Source organism: Mytilus galloprovincialis, chromosome 11 (genome assembly GCF_965363235.1).
Source record: "Mytilus galloprovincialis chromosome 11, xbMytGall1.hap1.1, whole genome shotgun sequence".
Taxonomy (NCBI): domain Eukaryota; kingdom Metazoa; phylum Mollusca; class Bivalvia; order Mytilida; family Mytilidae; genus Mytilus; species Mytilus galloprovincialis.
This window is the reverse complement of record NC_134848.1, coordinates 14,061,910-14,077,145: the sequence shown is the minus strand read 5'-3', so window position 1 is coordinate 14,077,145 and position 15,236 is coordinate 14,061,910. Positions and strand designations below refer to the sequence as shown.

General features: G+C 31.5%; 1 long non-coding RNA gene across 1 annotated transcript; it reads left to right on the top strand.

The window, feature by feature from the left end:
* The first annotated feature begins 6,038 nt into the window (after positions 1-6,038).
* LOC143051948 (uncharacterized) lies at positions 6,039-9,607 on the top strand. Its single transcript, XR_012970961.1, has 3 exons — positions 6,039-6,145; positions 7,503-7,561; positions 9,499-9,607. It is a non-coding gene; the product is annotated as an uncharacterized LOC143051948 (long non-coding RNA).
* The last annotated feature ends 5,629 nt before the right edge of the window (positions 9,608-15,236 follow it).

Sequence of the window (15,236 nt, the reverse complement as noted above, 5' to 3'; positions counted from 1 at the left end):
GATGACGTTTTAAAAACGGTCATCAAAAACAAAAATCCTATTGGCATACAACGTGTTCTTTTAAAAATGCATGAGATAAATGTTTGATACGCTATCTATATGTTATAAAATTTTATATCAGATGTAACCACGTTTACGGCTGTGTTGACCTTTTATCACCAACTAGTACTTCAGTGTACGAAACGTCTGGTAAGTAGGAAATACCAATAGACATCATGACTATTATCATTTCTATAGTCAAAAATATGTATATAGAAATACGGACGGTAGGTCGACAAGTAATGACAATAAATACTTTTGTTCGTAGTTCTCTATTCACTTCTATGTTAGCCAATACGTTAATCGATTGATGCGGTCATGTTAACTTATTTTAAATCTGTTTTTGCTGGTTAGTTTTGCTGTTTCCAGATATTTAAAAAATGTTGTAGTGTTTGTCAACAAACGAGATAAAAAAAATAGTGAATAACCAGCTTAAATATTGAATGATGATTACTATTCGGTATGTGTTTTTTTTCACATTGTTGACGACCATACAATGAGAGTTATTAATTTACAACTGCATTTCGTCTCTGGTAAATAGTTTGTTTATCGGCAATCATATTATATCGTTAATTTATATACTAGTGTATATTCGTTAAAACAAAGTTGATAGTCTTGTTTCCTATTGTATTCCTAGCCGGAATCTAGTATTTTTCACATTCCTAAAAAATACATCTAAATAATTTATGCTGAGTATATACCAACACACACACACTCACAAACCCAACTTATTGTATTGAGTTTATACTAAAAGTTTATGGTGTAAAACAGCTATTTAAAATCTAATTGTTATTTTTCAGATAAAACGATGTCCACTCTTAACCTTGAAGCAATTTCAAACGGAGAAAACATCGGTACTAGTGGACAAGGTATATGTTATTAGTTTGGTGGCCATCATGCAATTTTAAGCAATGTAAAACAAGTTAGAGGTTTAGTTAGCCATGAAACCAGTTTTGATCCAATATTTTCTACATAAGGAAATGCTTGTTTTATCAGGAATATGATAGTTGTAATCTATTCGATTGATGTGTTTTAGGTTGTAATTTTTCATTTGATTAGAGACTGTCCTTTTTGAATTGTCCTCGAAGTTCGGTATTTGTGTTATTTTACTTGTTACACCAATATAAGGAATGGACTTGTTGCCGCCATTGATACTTTTTATACTTTTTTATGAACATTGAATAACTGATCGATTTCTGCGTACTGAACACAATTGGTTTTACCCATCAATGATTTATGTAGTTTCAGCAAGATATATTGCCCAAATACAATTAGTTGTAAATCATTGTGAAAAGAGGATTTGTTTATCATTTTGATTTGGTTCAATGTATTGTGTAATTACCAAGATTGTGTTATTTTTGATTTGTTGGTGAGATTAAACAGTTGTCGTTATTAATACACGAAACTTCAATTCGGCGTTCTGTTTCTTTTTAATTTGATAAATTTGATAATTATACTTTTTGAAAGAATGTATGTCGATTACTGTATTATTATTTTTTTCATTGCAGGGCAGTTGTCAAAAGAACTCATTGTTTGTTTTATATTATCAGTTTTTGTAATGGTTTTCGGTATAAGATTTTGCTTGGTTTCATTCAAATATATTGCATTAACAAAACAGAGAAAAGCAACTTCTAGTATCATTCAATCACAAACTTCCGCAATACCTCAAAATAGCCAAAACATTGAAATGGAGAACCGTTTATATGATATCATAAATGAGACAGACATGCTAGATGATCAACAAGTACAGCAAATGGAAATGTCATCTGCGTATCTTGATGTTATTGACGATTCAAGTATAAGAGATGGAAGTGAAAACAAACCTTTTGAGAACCATGATAACTCTTGCGAGTTGATATCATCTGCGCAGACGCACACACAAGAAAACAAAGGTGATTTTCTTTCCTTAAGAAGCGATGATAGTACTTCCTCTTGCGACGAATATCACCAGGATTCAACACAAGATTACTTAAATCCGTATCAGTCTATGATCCAATCTGAAATGTCGCCACCTGAAGTGACGGAGTATCTCACATTAGCACGAGATAATAGCAGAATAGACAGTAGTATGCCTTATCACCAAAAGAAATATAGTTTGCAGCATCTTCCAAAAGTAGAGAATAACTATAGGACCAAGACTTACGAAAATGTGTTGGATGTAGCGTACCCTAGTGCCCGTCCAATATAACAGGACGAGAATCGTATTCGGTGGACAAGTTGAAAAGAAGTATCAAATTTTCCGAAAATGACGAAACAAATGTGTACTGAAAGGATGTAAATGGACTAATATTTCAGAATTGAATGCTTCTTTTTGTAACTTCATAGGGTTGTAAAAGCGTTGACCATGCGCACATTTTTAGAATGAAGCTTATAATTACATTTTTAGCTATGATCATGAAAACACGAATTTGATAAAAAAAAATTATTTAATTCAAATGTGCACTTTATTGTGGGACCACGTGCTATCATGAATGATAAGTTTTATTGAGTGATGCAATTGCTTAAGGAATAACACGTGATGTGCAGCTAGCCAATCAGAATAAAGTATTATAATAAAACTTACATCTGATGTAATTATAATCTTATGAAATCATTTCACTTTAAATTATTCCTGTTTGGTTCAATTCCTTATTTTTTAAAACTTTTGTCAGCAGTTCAAAGTTAATATTTTGTCAATCTTTTTTGAAAAATCAAACGAGTCAATTTTGTTTTATTCTGAATGTTGGGTTCCCCGTAATTATCAAATAATATGAAATGCAAAACCTACACGTTAATATTTTAAAAATCCTAAAATGATGTAATTATATACGTATTGTACCTTTGATAACTATTAATTATATAACTATTACCATGCAAAAGGAATTCATGTATCAGCCTTTGTTAGTGTTATCATGTATTCTATGTATTAAGATAAATGTAACATATAGTGATTGTAATAATTAATAAAAAATGTTCTAACTCTTAACTTTCTTTTAAATGGTCTATTGATTTTTTGTTGTTTGATTCCATTTTTCTGATATCTCATGGCAGTCGGTTTTCATTGGTGGAAAATTCCCGGAGAGAACCATCGACCTTCAACATGCAACTGAAAATCATAGTCAATTAGAATTTGAAGTCGAGCACACCTGCAACGTGCAGGATCGCAACTAGCGACCATTATGTTGATAAGGCATATTGATAAAGTAGTTCGAATGGTTAGACCACTCGGTATCGAAGCCCCATCTCTAAATACAGATTGTCATGATTTAATTGTATGCAGTTAGTATTGAAAAATGTTATGTTAGCTAAAAAGTCCAATAAGGTGATTATAATTTTACTCTGTTATCTGGCCTTTACCAAAAGAATAATGAGCATACATATAGCTTACTTTGACACAAAGAAATGAACATTTTAGTAAAAACAGGATAGCAAAGTTATGTAATTTATTTTTATAATGTATGTCAATCCAACCATATTGGATCGTAAGTTTTCAAATTGATTGAGTAAATCAATACTTTCTAATACTTGTAATAGGAGCTATTTCCATTTTATTTCAAACTTATGTATTTTCCATAAAATAAAACAGATGACAATTGAGCTCTTGTAACCATAGATACTATATATATTTTGGGAGATAAAAAATAGATAGTAGTTGTTTGTTGCTGTATATCATATTTGTTTGTTGCTCATTATACATTTTGTACATAAATAAGCCTATAGTTAGATTCTAGTTGAATTATTTTACATTTGTCATTTCGCGGCCTTTCATAACTGAATCGCAGTTTGGATTTTGCTCATCATTTAAGGCAATACGGAGACCAATAGTTGTTAACTTCTATGTCATTTTGTCTCTAGTGGAGAGTTGTTTCATTGGCAATAATATCACACCTCATATTTTGAGAACTGTTACAGTGTTTGGTTACTTTTTTGACGTACATCTTCATATTGTGCATACAAATTTGAAATTTGGCAAAGGTCTTTTGCTAAACTCTAGGTCGAAGAGGCTATTTTCAATATGATTCAGATGAAATAGATCTGTGAGTCTGGTATTCTAGCACTAAATTGTTTGAATTGTTTGAACACTTTCCCTAATACCAGGTTCAATATTCTGCGTTCATGTAGTCAATGATTGAACTTAAGTGAATAGAAGTGGAGTAATCATTAAAGAATACGTTTATGTATGTAAACGGCTAGACTACAGGATTGATCAGGCTGAAAAAAATCAATTAATAATTGAGGGAAAAAAACTTTCGGTATGAATGATATTTACATGTAGCATGAGTTCATATGCTATGCTGGTTTCCGTTTTAATTGACCACCCATCTAGAGTTCAATGTAAGGCCCTCCTAAACTGACGTACTTAACATATACCAGAACTTTGACGACATTTTAGTTACGCTCGTCTCAAGATAATATTTTATATATAGTTAAGTCAGACAAGCTTTTGAAAAGCTTAAACTTGTTTCCTGTTTTCAGTATTAAGTGTTTATGATTAACTACTTATACACAACTGGTGCTTCCCTTTCCAAATTCAATTTGTTTGCAAATTGAACATTTGAACACTGAAAAAAATAGGGAATATTGGAAAGAGAGAGAAAAAATTCAATATAACAACAGACCACCTACAGACCAAAGATAATTGAAAATGGAATATTTTGATTGGTTGATTTTCATATCAGAGAACGATAGCTGTACTATAAATTTTCATGAAAATTGAAATGAAAAGGACCAACCATCAAACAACTCATGAATTATAATTAATGGTGCTGGATATCAGGAGTGACATAAACATCTGAGCTGTGGTGTAGTTGTTAGTGCATCGGACTACTAACACAAAGGTTCCTAGTTCGATTCCCGTTCTGGGATGAAAATTTCAGGGACTGAATTTTCGGCTCTCCTTTGACACCATTTACGAGCATGGTCTTGAGGAAACGATGATAGTCCGTCGGAAGGGGACAATAAATTACTGACCCGTGTTAAGAGAGAGCCATATCTCTTTCAAGAAAAAAACACCCTTGTAGATTTCGAAAAAGAGCAGGCTAATGCTGCTACAAGGCAGCACTCGCACCCGTAAAGTGGAGAGGGAATGATATAAGTTGCAATAACTTGTTTCCCAATCCACTATAAATAAATATGATTAAATTAAATTAGACACAAAAATCTAACTGAATAACACTACTCCATATAATTTATAAACAGCCATTCAACAGTCACTGAACGGTTTCAAAACAAGAGATAAAAGAAAAACACTTCTCAAAGAATGAACGATTAACACACATTCACTACAGAAAGTTATATTTTCAAGTTCAATTTACACTGTTTACGAGTTTGTGCCAATATAAAACTCACCACACTAGAGATAAATGAGAACTGATTAACAAAAACGACCAAATATCGAAAATGACAATAAATAAGGAACAATGTTTGTGTAGATGATACGTGAAAGTGATAACATAAAAATGTCTGTACAAAGTCAAGCATACTTAAGTTGTTTTTCTGTCTATTTTTTTGTTGTTGATATGGCATTTCGTATTGTCAAGTTTTAAGGTTTTCTCTCTCTAAATTTTCATGGGAGTTCTGTATTTTTGCTTTTACAGTTTTTAATTTAAAAAAAATTATCAAGGAAGTCCATATAAAATAAGAAATGTGTCAATAATACATCTCTCCAACAAATGCCATACAAGGCTATTAACTACAACGTATAGACAAATGTTTAACAATGAGCAAATGCCATACCCCATGGGTAGCTAATAAAGACCTCGAAAGGACAAATGTGTTTGACTGACTACCAGTAAAACGTTCATTTATAATACTATCATATTTTCATACAAAAAAAAAACCTTCTAAACGCATCATTTCACAGAATCTGACATTTTATTATTTCGAGATATTATAATGAAATGAAATTGTAAAATTCCATTCTGATTTATTTCCTGATTTAAGTTTGAAACAATTTAATATACATGATTTCCGGTAAAATATGTGATAAAAATTTATAATTATTTCCGTATTTTTTTATTTATTGCAATGATTTTATCAAAATGATGAGAAAATTGATATGTTTTTATTTATTACTTGCTTTAATTCCAGTCTCTGGAAGTCAAACATGCAAGCTAAGAACTAACAGGTATGTCTATATATATGAAGGATGTTTTTTTTTAGAAGGGATGGGAGTGGTATAATTTCATTCGTTATTATAACTGTTAAACCTGTCGTCAAATTGCTGAACTGCATTGACACACAAAATATTTGCAACAAGTTTTGTTCAGTTGATTTTTTACATTTATTGATTGATTTATTGGTTGGCGTTTAACGCGGCTTACGCCACTTTCAACATGCACAATTGTGTGTTATTTCGAGTTCCAAGTAGTAAAATTGAAGTTATCATCTTGATCATTTCAGAAACGTCATTATGATTTGATTCGATCGTTATAAAATGTTTATGTCGAAAATTATTACACACCATATATCTTCTTTTCAAGTTATGCCCCACCTACGATAGTAGAGGGGCATTATGTTTTCTGGTCTGTGCTTCCGTTCGTTCGTGTGTCCTTCCGTGCGTCCGTTCGTCCCGCTTCAGATTAAAGTTTTTGGTCAAGTTCGTTTTTTATGAGTTGAAGTCCAATCAACTTGACACTTAGTACACATGTTCACGATGATATGATCTTTCTAATTTTAATGTCAAATTAAAGTATTTCCCCCAATTTCACGTTCCACTGAACAAAGAAAAAGATAGTGTGAAGCTCAGGTTAAAGTTTTTAGCCAAGGTAGTTTTTGATGAATTTGAAGTCCAATCAACTTGAAACTTAGTACACATACATGTTAACTATGATATGATCTTTCTAATTTTAATGGCAAATTAAAGTATTGACCCCAATTTTACGGAACATGTAAAATAATAGTGCTAAGGGGCAGCCGTGTACTATGGACACATTTTTGTTTTCTATCATTTTGTCGATCGATTTATGGTTATTGTTTTGTATCTTGGTACTTTGTTGACACTTAATTTTCATGAAAGTCTATGCCATACTCTATACTGGGAAAATCCCAACCATCATCGAATTATATCGAGTAAACAGTACGCAAAACTTTACTTGAAGATTTATGATTTGAACATTCTTTAAAACAAAACATGTAAAACTACATTTGATTGGTTAATTGTTGTAAAAATAAGGAGATATGATATGAACATTCTTTAAAACCAAACATGTAAAATTACATTTGATTGGTTAATTGTTGTAAAAATAAGGAGATATGATATGAACATTCTTTAAAACAAAACATGTAAAACTACATTTGATTGGTTAATTGTTGTAAAAATAAGGAGATGTGATATAAGTGTGAATGATACATCTATCAACCAAAGCTGTGAATGTGAATCGTAAGACATTGAAATTTTAAGTTGGCTCAACTTAAAAAATAAAATATTTAAAGACTATGGAATAGAGGTATAGTTCTTTTTTTTAAATATCACAATCTTTCAGTGGCGTAGTACAAGATGTATGCTGTGCCGATCATGAAGCAAACGCAAACGGTTGCATGCGTAAGTCATCATTTTATTATTTTCATAACCTTATTTGATAATAACTTTCTGTATATCTTTATTAAGGAAAGGGATTAGACTTGAAGGTTCAATATTTGTAACATGAAAATACAAAGTCTTGCGATTTAAGTGATAGCTGCGTTATATTATCAAGTCCTTGTTTTTATCGTGAAATTAATATCAGTATGGATACATGTCCTTTGGTATTCTGATAAAAGCATGTTCTCAGCTAACTACTATATTTCGTAGAGTGTAGCGTAATACTAGCGGATACCAGTGTAAATTTGCCATTTGCAAATGGTTTCAGGGATATTACGTTTTTTTTAAAAGCATACAAATATTATGTTTAGATAAGGAGATGTGGTAAAATTAACAATAAGACGACTATCCACCACAGTTCAAATGATGTGGATGTGGATTATGTAGATAATAATACAACCTTCAACATTGAGAAAACTCCATACCGTATAGTCGGCTATAAAAAGTCTGGATTTGAAACCTATGAAACACTAACGTCCCACACGCGAACTGTGGAGTGAAACATAATAGAACATCTCCTGTAAGAGTCAATAGAAAAACCTACTGTTTGAGTATAAATGTGAGAGTATTCAGGTGTTTTTGTGAGATACATGCCTTCTAGAACTAATCGTTATTGCTATTCTTTCACTAAGATTGTTTTACAGCAGCAACCGATAAGTGTGGCAACTGGCGTCTATATGCGTTTTGCTATATATATTAGCAATACTGTCATGACTGTGGTCGTTGTTTGTTTCTTACTGTTGCAAGTTAACACGATCAAAGGAAAACCACAATAAAAATACACAAGTTGATGAAATGTGTGTATACAGCCGTCTCTGTTTTGTTTTATTTAATAACAACTTTTAGGTACACGTTCAGTACGTACAACATGTATTTATGGAGTCCGTCCGAGTTTGCAAATCTATAATTTCCTCTCTGCCAAGCAGTGGTTTGAAATTGTCTCCACAGTGCCTGGTCTGAATTTTCTCCTTGATTACAAGCATCGGCCTTTTATTAAGGTCTAGCATGAAAACAAATTAAAAAAAAACAACAGTACAGCCAAATTGTTAATCAGGTAAACATTGAAAAAATATATTATATAAAATGTGGATACTTTAATTAAAAAAACTCTAAAGTGTGTAAAAGTGTTATAAAGATAGGGAAAAGTAAAATCACAAAAAAATCCAATCGGAAAGTCCATAATCACACGGCAAAATCAAATGACAAAACACATCAAAAACGAATTGACAAGAACTGTCATATTCCTGACTTGGTTAAGGCATTTTTAAATGTAAAAACCTTGGTTTAAACCTGGTTTTAAAGAAGCGCTAAACCTTTCACTTTTATGACAGACAGTCTCATCAAATCCCTTTATGTTTACAATGATGCGTGAATTAAACAGACACAATAAATAAAATAGTCAAAATATGGGTACAGCAGTCATCATCGTGTAACAATTTTAAAATATCCTAATTTTGAGTTCTCGATAAAATCATTGTTTCGCACCCAGGCTATTTTACATTTCAGAAACCCAAATCGCATCTTTAATGCTAAAAATATTAAACAAAACAAAATCAAAAGATATTTCCTTATACACGAATGGGGACATGTATGTTCAGTGGTTATCGTTTGTAGGTGTGGTTATGTTAGTGTTTCTCGTTTCTCGTTTTTTTTTAAATATAAATTGAATAGTTGGTTTTCCTGTGATAATTGTTTTACACTAGTCATTTGGGACCCTTTATTGCTTGTTGTTCGTTGGTAGGCAAGGTTCGGTGTTAGAGGCCGTACTTTGACCTTTTATTGTTTTAAAAACTTTTTATTCATTGCGACTTGGATGGAGAGATGACTCATAGGTACTCATTTTTGCTTATACACTACTACCACATCTTAAAATTCCCATTCACATATTTATATTACAGCCTGTTCTAAAGGATACACATCAACGATAGGACAACGATGCAGACCATGTCCCAACAAAACATATGGTGAACGATGTGGAAATGAGTGTTCATGCACAGTGTTTCAAATGTATATATAAATATATTATTTATGTTTATATTTTTAGTATTAATTACAATTCTTGTTTTCAGCAAAACCAAAAATAAGATAATACAATGAAACTGTTTCTTGTTTTGTATCCGCACTGATTTTCAGTTTTCTACTTTATTCAAACGTTTTTGATTTGAGGGTCATTGATAAACCTATGTAGACAAAGCGCAAGTATGACGTGCAAAATTCTTATCCTGGTTTCTAAATACCTGTGAGTTTACCGGACAACTAACATTTTGTTTAGTTATATGTTATTTATCAGATCTATGAGGTACATAGAGGAGAAAAGGCGATAATCTAATCCGAAAAAAAATCTTTCGATACGTATAGGTTGCATTTTGTAAAATTATCAAAGTAAACACATCTGATTCACAAACCATGTGACCTTTGGGGAAATATACATTCAAAGAAATTTAATTTGTTTACCTACTGGTTCCTAGATATTTTAAATTTCATATTTTATCTAATAGTACAAAAAGTAAAATTACAAAAATACTGAACTTAGAGGAAAATGATTTCGCTTGATGCTCCCTTTAGTTCGAACACTTGTATTACGGTTATAACACGTGAAAGAAGTTATTTTAAAAAACATAAAATACCTGTAAAGATACCAGTTTCTTTCAGTGCGATTCAGTCTAAGAGTATATCATATGGCAATTATATGAGGGTATAGATGGGGGTTGCAGAATTGAGAATGATAGACAAAATAAAAATAGAATAAAGAACAATGGAGTGTTCAAACATAAAGAAAAAAGTCAAAAATACAGATATCAAGTAATTTCAGAATAAGCATTATTGAAAAAAAAAAATAATGAGCGAAATAATAAAAATACAGATTTAAAGAACCCCACATCCATATACACTCTTTTATAAAATAAATAAGATTTTTATTTTTAATTCAGTTGTGACCACGTTAAAGGATGTGTTGAAATTTCACCAACAACTGCAGTACACACAACGTCTGGTAAGTAGAATATAAAATAATGTACAAAAGATGATGTTATTAACTCTATATACTTGACCTTCAGCGCAGGACTGCTTAAAAAAATCGCAAGCAAATGATGTATAAGTACAGAAACAAGTTCAAAGCGACAATTCACCTAAGGTCCAGGCTCCTAGTTACCTTCAAAATTTAATTACGCCATACAAACTTTTAAATGAATGCATTAGTTTTAGACTGTTTTGTATATTTAAGGGTACATGCATTTTTCATATTTTATATTTTTCATTTTTGTAGTATCTTATAAATTTTTAATGTGAAGCGCTTAGAGTTATTGTTGTTTTTATACAATGTGCTCTGTAAGCATTGTATTTATTATTAATTTATTTATTGTCAATAATGTGTAAGATAAATTGTAATTTTGATGCTTTGATTTTATAAATTTATTTCATAGAAGACAGAACACCAACTCATTCTGAACATGACAGTTCTCCTCAGACGACAGTAAAGACTTCTGGTAAGTTGTTTTTATAATTTGTATTCTTCTCGTCCTTCTCATCCATGTGTCTTGTTAAATGACCAATGTTTAATCCCTCACCACTCGTTTTCTGAGTAGTTCAAGAATTTCAAAATAAATAACTTTTTTCGTATTCATTTTAACAGTAAAAGTCAGAGACAGGTTTTTAAAGGGTCGACCTAACATATTTAGCTGCAGAAACGTTAACCGGTGCACTTTGTTAAGTCCACTTCCTTAAATATTTAGGGTTGCCTCCTAGTCTTGACAATAAAGTCTAAGTCCGCTTATGACTGTGTCATGTTAGTACACAGTTTTATACAATTGTAATATAATCCCTTTCTGTTATACCATTTATTTCTTGTAGATGGAACGTCTTTACATCAGGTCCTGAATTCAAGTTCTGGTGGAAGCACTGAAAACACTGTACAAGGTATATGGTATATGCTGACTTCATGCTTTTTTATTTTTGCTTAAAATCAAGCGGTTCGGAAACATGACAGTAAAAACCTCGCTCATTTTACATTTATTAAAGTCATCAAAATGGTGCAAGAATAAAATATTTTTTTAGGATTCCAGTTCTTGTATTGGAAAATATTATTTTGGTTGAAATGCACTAGAAATTAACAATTAATGGAAGAACACCTTTTGCTTTACATGACGAGAATTTTTTTGACAAAATGTTATGTTTATCTCTCTGCTTTGTCTCCACTATTTCATGCCTAATCCAGAAAAAGTAGAAGGATCGACAAAAACTAGACACGATAAGTATAAGAAATTTAAAGATGTACAGGTTTACAAGTAATCAAGAGGGCTGTGCCATGACCAAGTTTAACTTTCTTTTTTATTTGATATTTACTTTTACATGTGTCCGTGCGAATTAGTATTACGTCGACGTTTAAAAGCTCCGATATTCTCTTGACTCCAATCATTAACTACGCAATAGTCATTTATTTCAAACATGATTATTACAATATTGTGAGTTAAAACCTATTTGAAGTTTTGTATGGACAGATTTATCATTTTAAAGAAAATATTTCGTCTTTTGCACCATAACTGATTTTTAATTTATTTGGCAAATAAAAGTATAGTAGAGTCTTTTTAACATGTTTGTAATGTTTGTTAATTGTGAATCTGTATATATTTATGTTGAGGAGACCGCTGGCTGTTTTCAAACCTCTTAAATACACTGTGTCTAAACCACACCGGCAAAACTTGTTCGGACTCGATGGTATCTAACATCCGGCACAATGACGGAACATCAATAGACAGAAGAAAGATAGGTTTCTCCTTGTTTTCTTATTTTTTAATGATATCGAAGAATATATATACATATACAACTATTTTCTATTGTGAGATGCAATATTTTCTACAACCGTTCTATATTTACGGAGAAATAAGTACAAATGCACGTCAAAATGACGAATTGAGTGAACCTTGCATCGAAATTGTTTAATTTCTCGTTAAATTGTTAACATTGTACGGAAAGATAGGTAGGGGAAGATAGATACTGACACGGAGATTGCAAAACTTGTCATTATGAGCATCTGAATACTTGTATCTCTGTATATGGAACGAAAGAAATGGGTCATGTCAAAATGGAACTGGTCGGTTTCGTCAATGTTTACCACCCGGTTTCGTCATAGATTTCACAATGCATAACCCGGTTTGGTCAAATAAAAAAACATCATAATCGTCTTACATAATTGATAATTAACTTCAGCGTTAAAAAGGAGTTTGGTGGTCGTTGGAAAACAAGTTTTTTCACAGGACAACGGCTTATTATTTATATAAGTCTCAGATTCAAATAAATAATAAGCAAACGCTTGAACCCCTACTCTTATAGAGCACAAATAATTTTAATGTTACTTTGAATTCAAAATTTTTTTAACAGCAGAATAGATAGAAATGCAGGTTATAACGCAAATTGAGGTTAAAGCTCTAAAATATGCGTTTTCTATATATGAATTATGGAAAATTTTCTCGCACAATAGTATGGGCACCTTTATAAGTAATCTAATCATTCTATGTATGTAATCTTTTCTATGATCGTTAAAAATAAATCTTCTTAAGGATAAACGTTGATAATAAGACAAATATATATGCATGCATAATCGACATAGAAAATGATTTTTTATAGGAAGAAAAGGATTACAACTACCATACATTAAAAATAAAATTTATTTATCACTAATTGTAACTATGCTACTATGTATAAATTAGTATAATAGTCTCAGGTCATCGACAAAATTCAAAAATAAATATTTTGTTAACCCATGGAAGTAATATTTAAATATTACTTCCATGGTTAACCTTATTATAAAAAACGGGTCTGTACTGGTGCCATTGTGTTATGATTATCGTAGACTGACGTTGTTCAATATATTTTGACAATATATACGGACAGACGGACTCAGCTTTAATAATTATAATGTGTTAATGTCCGTCTGGCAGGATTTATTAGATCTCGACTTAAATGTTTCCATAAACAATCGGTTACGTTTCTGTGACCATTTTTTTTTTTTATCTTACAGACCTTCAAAATAAATTTAACTGCGATCATTTAAGCATTTGTGAGATGTCAGTGCATACACTTAAGTATAAATAATATGTCTTATTTTTTTTGTTGTTGAAAAAAAAAACGCCAGTGAAGTTGTTTGCTATGTCCGATCAAGTTATCTCGTTCGTGAAATTTTAAATTTTCAGTTGTTACACAATTTTTTTTTAAAGTCAAGAACGGTGCATGTTTGTTTGGAATTCTTGTTTGTTATTAGCTCACTAGACCCAACAGGAAAAGTATGTTTTTTCATCACTTGGCACCGGTCGACCGTTGTTCATTATCTTTCAATACAATTTTTTACATAAATTTTCACATCTAAAATTACTAGGCTGCATTTCACAAACCTTATATAAAATCATATGATTTTTTAGTTATAATTAGGGTATCTAGTTTTAAAAAGTTAGCTGTGACCACGCTTGTCAACCAAGATGGCCGTCATGACTAAAAAATAAACATAAGGGGACATGCAAGTGCATGATATCAATTATTTAAAAACAACCGTAGACGGAAAATTCGAAAGGGTGATAATGATTATCTTCAAAATTTTGAGCTCTACAATTTGTCTATTACTTCAAAATTCTCACATTACTTCTTTAAGGAGTTATTGCATTGCCCTTAAATGACAGTTTGAAGGTTTTTTTTATCAATTTATATCTATTATTTTCAAACATATAAAAGTAATATAGCAAAAATGATATAGAAAGACGACAAGATATACAAATAAAACGACTTGGCCGATATCCTTATAAAACTTATTGACCTTTAATTAAGAGTTTTTTTTCCATTTCTTTGCCTTTTTACACGCCTGTCACAATTTTGACAGGACGTATTATTATGGATGCATCCGTCCATCTGTCTGTGCTTCCTTCCATCCGTCCATTCCTCCATCTATCAGTCATTCTGTCCGTCCGTCCGTCTATCCGTTCGTCTATCCTTCTGTCCAGCGTATACATGTCGCACCGTAACTTGAGAACAGCTTATCTAATTTTCATGAAACCTAAACCCGGAGGCGTCCTTCAGCTGGCCCCTAAACAAATATATACTAGTCAGTGATAATGAACGCCATACTAATTTCCAAATTGTACACAAGAAACTAAAATTAAGATAATACAAGACTAAAAAAGGCCAGAGGCTCCTGACTTGGGACAGGCGCAAAAATGCGGCGGGGTTAAACATGTTTGTGAGATCTCAACCCTCCCCCTATACCTCTAACCAATGTAGAAAAGTAAACGCATAACAACACGCACATTAAAATTCAGTTCAAGAGAAGTCCGAGTCTGATGTCAGTGTTTGATGTTGAGTATTTATTTTCAATTTACAATTAGTTTGGAAATAAGTGAAATAAGGGATACGCCTTTCATTCGGAAAATGTGTATTACTATAATTACCTATGTACAAAAGTGCCCGTTTAAAATAAATTTAAACACGCCAAGTTTACTTTACAATAAATATATATTCAAATTCTTTCGAAAGACAATGTTCAGATCCGTGTTAACGTTGCTTTTCATAAATGATTGGTTTTAAAATTTAAAAAAAACACGGGTGATATATATAGACGAAACCGGGTGATTGAGTAGTAAACAACATTGACAAA